This window comes from Sitodiplosis mosellana, unplaced genomic scaffold (genome assembly GCF_009176505.1).
Source record: "Sitodiplosis mosellana isolate CC-2019 unplaced genomic scaffold, AAFC_SMos_1.0 Smas_scaffold_904, whole genome shotgun sequence".
NCBI classification, from domain to species: Eukaryota; Metazoa; Arthropoda; class Insecta; order Diptera; family Cecidomyiidae; genus Sitodiplosis; species Sitodiplosis mosellana.
The window spans coordinates 152-5,170 of NW_022596146.1; the positions used below are offsets into that span (position 1 = coordinate 152).

Here is a 5,019-nt window from a genome sequence, read left to right on the forward strand (position 1 = left end):
TGTTTTGAATCAGGAAATCATTTGAATGGAGAGCCGATTTTTATCATGGCGTTTTGGATTAACCGAAGAATTAGATCAGGACGTGTGAAATGCGAGCATTATGTTATATTATTTTCATTTTAATGTTTGGCTCCGTTTCAACACTCTATCGATTTGCGCATTGTGTGATAGAATACTTGATTTTATTTGAGAAATAAACTTGGAACTTTTGCAAACCCCAAGCGATTTTTCAATTCTGCTTTTCCATTTTCCAAGCTTCATTTCGAAAAGTTGATCAATTGGTTGTTTTTAATGATTTTATTGTTCAAGTATATTAGTAAAAATTCACCGAGCACTTTGAATCTATTGGTGCTTTGTTTTTTCAAGCAGTGGTGCCGCTGGAAATTTCTTTCGGACATTTGGATACCACAAATACACACGCATACCAACAAACACAAAAAATGCTCTCTTTTGACAACACAGATAAACTGACATAACTGCTTCGATCGCTCAATGTCGTAAAATTGAACGATTTTCATGTGTGTGCGCAAACATACATATACACAGGCAGAGAGATAGAGAGAAGTATTGCCTGATGTGTTGAATATTCTGCGTTCTATTACTCGTACCAACTTCGGAATGTATTGATAAATATTCCTTTGTTTTGACACAACCATATTCAACACATCTCTGGTGTTTTTATTCGCAGAAGATATTTATTGAATGAAAAATAAAGCTTAAAAAGGTTTAAACTTCTGAAAATATCGTAAACAAACGGCATACGTGTACAAAGAAAAGAGAAAATTCTTTCTATGAATATTGAAACCAGTGAACTTACTTATATCTAATCTTTTTATGTATTTTCTACAGATCAATATGAGTGAAGCAAATTTGTACGAAGAATATTTGAAATATCAACAATTGAAGAAGGAGAAAAACCCACATGTAATTGGAACTGATGATTGGATTAATTGGCAAAGAAAGTGGTTTCAATTGGCCAATGAGAATTGCACGAAGGCGCACGCCATAGTGAAGAAGCGGCAGGTGATCCAGTCAACCCGGCTGCTATTGAAATTGCGTTAAAACCATCGAGAGAATATATGGCTGCAGAACGTGAAAAATATGAACAGATGAAAAAGTTGATGCAGTACACTAAGTGTAAGGATAGTTTTTTTCTCGCTCTACGCTTGAAATCGATTCAAATATGTTTCGTTTCAGACGATCAGACTGTGTGCAATGGCAATGAAGTCGAAAAAGGAACCAAGCGTCCAGTTGAAATGGAAGTACCAGCTGAAAACGATAACATCCATAATAAATAATACAAGTGCATAAATTGGATTTATTTAAATCATGATTTGATTGAATCATTCGACCTGATTTCAGGCTCTCCAATCTTCATATGCGCTGTCCAATCTACCAATTAGTAATTTGATAGAAAATAATGAAATTTTCAACATCAAATAAGTACATGCCATGAAACACTTACCCAATTTTCGTAACAGCCAACCAATAGAGTTCGGAGAGCTCCAAGAGTTTTTCCATTTCTACAGCATACAACGAACGAAAAAAATTGCGCCAATCTTCATTGCCCGTTCCTGAGTCCAAGTCGTTTTTAATGACAGTAATAAAGTGGCGAACATCATTTTCCATTCTGTCAATTGTATCAATCAAAAAACGTTGGTCTGGTTTCCAAAAACATCCACCACATTTTTTGATTCCGCTGTGCCTAGGTGGTCTATTAAACATTCAAGATGCAAAATATTCCGACAATTTGGACACTGAAAAGGGTGATTAGCTGCTAGCTAAGAATCGGCTTGACCCCGACACGGGCAAAAAATGTACGGCATTAGTAGAGCCATCGAACTTGAACAAATTTTATTGCTTTATTGATATCGTTTATGCGTTTTTTCTTCAAGAGATCACACCGTTTTACTGTTTGACAGTTGAACATCATTATGTTCGACTCTGAGCTCAGTTTTTGTAATTCAAAAACCTTATAAATGCAGTTTTTTCAAAACCTTTCAAACAAAGCAGAATTTAAAAAAATTTACCAGTAAATTTTTTTGATTTGAAAACTAAAACGAAAATTAAACTTTTAAAATTTAAAAACTAATAGAATAAGACTACATTTTTCGTTCCAAATTACCCTATTTTAGTGTTAGTATCTAAATTTACAATATAAACTCATCTGTATTTTATATTAAATTCAGTCTCATTCTCATCTATATAAAACAAATAGATGTTTTTTTTTTGTTTTTATGATTTTCTTATAATGTATTTAAATGAAATATTTCATGATTTTTTTCTATTATTATTGTTCAAATGTAATAGTTTTTGTTTGTTATTTTTTTTCAACGAATAATTAAACGGTATACGTATATAAACGGTCAATTCGATTAAAATAAATCACAAATGGTACTAAGAATAGTGTATTGATTTTATTTTATTGGTATTGTTCTTCACATCGCTAGGTGAAAGGAAATTCGCAGATATTTTTTTTTCTACTCTTTGTTCAATGATTTATGTCATATGGTGTTTATGAAATTACAAATGTAGCCCAGGTTTGAAAAAAAATTCTCAAAAAGAATCGCGAGAAAATGGTGTAATTGCACAAAAATGGGAAGAGGAACTAACATTTTTGAACTATCGAATTTATATTTTCAAATGGTTTTCTATGGTTTTTACAGACCAAGATGTTACTTATGGGGAGCCTTTCCTGGCCGCTAAAGCTGGATTCGAAAGAAGAATTTAAGAAGCTATCCAATTGAACAATTTAACGAGTGATAAAGTCAAATTGAAATGCGCACAGTTACACTAGCAAAACATACCAAAAATATTTCTTCGAATGATTCAAACAAAAGTTCTTTAGTTGTCATAAGGCAGCATGTTTCATTCTCTGGCCGCCTTAATAATAATGAACTAAAAACAATAGACTGAGCGACTAGTTGTAAATACTCAACGTTTTGGATAGATTGTATTTTAAGACCTTACAAATGCCCGTGGGCAAAACCTTTTATCTCTTTTCAGTTTCATATTTTAAATTTGAGGGTTTTCAAACGGAAATAGTTTACTTTGAAAAAGTCAAAACAAAAAAGACTGTTTTTTCCTCTCTTTTCAATTAAATTCTTTTCAATGTTAGCAACTAAAGTCTATATGAAAATCAATTTTCAATTTATTTGATTATTAACATAAAATTTGTTATAAGATACAGTTAAATGTTTTGTAACTGCTTTTTTTATCTTTTCAAATGATTTATGTTTGATTCATATGTGATCTTTTTGAACAAAAAATAAGCTTTAAAATGGTTTTAAACTTCTGGAAAGATCGTAAATAAACGGCATACGTGTACGATAAAGAGAAGTTACTATAAATATTGATTAGTAGAGAGTGGATTTAATCAACATTTGAAAATTGTCGATGCTGGCGCGATAGTGAAAGGGCTCTTGAAAGATAACCCAGTTGACCCGGCTGCCATTGTGGCTGCGTTAAAACCATCGTCAGAATATATGAACAAATGAAAAGGCAGTACACTAAGTGTAAGGTTTGTTTTTTTTTTTCGCGGATTTATTTAAATCATGTGCGAAAATTTGTTTATTCTAATACAAAAAATTAAAATCAGTTTTGTTGTTTTTTTTTCGCTTGCAACTCAAATAAATTGAATAATTTCAGTGGGATTTGATTTGATTGAATCATTCGACCTGATTTTGGGCTCTCTAAGCTGTTCAATCTGTCAATTCATAATTTGATAGAAAATAATGAAATTTTCAACGTCAAATAAGTACATGCTATGAAAAAAATTTCATAATAGCCAACCAATAGAGTTCGAAGAGCTCCATACGTCTTTCATTTTTTACAGTATACAACGAATGAGTGAAATCGCAGTCAATGATAGATAGCTGAGGATATATGCTAAGCATAGAAACTCAGCAAGCTGAGATTGCTATTGAAGTTACAACAAAATGCTAAATTATGTTGTGCTACCCATGCTATCATCATCATCAACATCATCGAGTTGCACTTGATTAATTCTGGTCTTCATTTTTAGCACTACATGAAATGTAGAGCTACTAATCTGTTTTTTTTCCTCCTAATACTTTTTTGAGCCATGAAAGGAATTAGAGTGGCTTTCAATTTTATGCTCATATTATTTATTAAATTTAAACCAGAGGCAGTATGTATCTTTCAAAAAAGAAATTAAACCAAGATCTTGTAATTCATTATTGAGATAACTGAGAAAATCTTTTTTCTGTATCTACTTTGTTGCAAATATATATCCTTCGTACTATGATTTTAATCCATAGTTTTATTAAAAGGTACGACTTTTAATGATATATTAATGCAAAGTTACTTCGATGAAATAAATTTCATGTAGTGCGCCAAAAAGAAGTTTATTGTGAAACAACAAAATAGAATAAGTAACTAAAATCTCAAGAACCAGTCAAGAAGAAGAGTCGCTCCGCTCCACTCTGCGGTCTTGTTTCTTCTTCTGTTGTTGTATCAATCTCTCTCTCGGTCATATACACCGAACATAACACAGTCCCATTATTTGGCTATACCGATGGCAAATCCAAATAATTTTGGATGCGGCATGGAATGCGACTGGACCAGTATATGTTCAACTCTTTTTGTCGATGCTGGTGTGTTTTCTCTTAGAGTTTGATGTTGCAAATACTCTTCCCTCTCATCTCCAATTTTAGTTTATACACACACACACACACACACAAAAACAAGAATGTTTGAATGGAAATTTTCATATTCTATTTTATATATTTAATGAATTTTGCATGGATTGCCAAACGTTAAATAGACAGACAGATTTACATTGTAGCTTGTTTCATACCTCTATATAACTGAGTGTATTTCAACTTTTTAACACCTATGTGAACTGTGCCCTGAATTTTAGAAAATTCTCTTGTTTTTTTTTTAAATCTATATAGTCGCTCAGAAGCGTGTTTAATGTAAAACTTTTTGCGCAAAATATAATAAAAATAAACGAAACGGAAAACATCAAAAGCATAATGTGTGTGCGCGTTGTTTTTT

General features: G+C 31.9%; 1 long non-coding RNA gene across 1 annotated transcript; it reads left to right on the forward strand.

The window, feature by feature from the left end:
- The first annotated feature begins 394 nt into the window (after positions 1-394).
- Positions 395-2,148, forward strand: LOC129570990 (uncharacterized). Its single transcript, XR_008688195.1, has 3 exons — positions 395-724; positions 850-1,137; positions 1,198-2,148. It is a non-coding gene; the product is annotated as an uncharacterized LOC129570990 (long non-coding RNA).
- Positions 2,149-5,019: the final 2,871 nt, after the last annotated feature.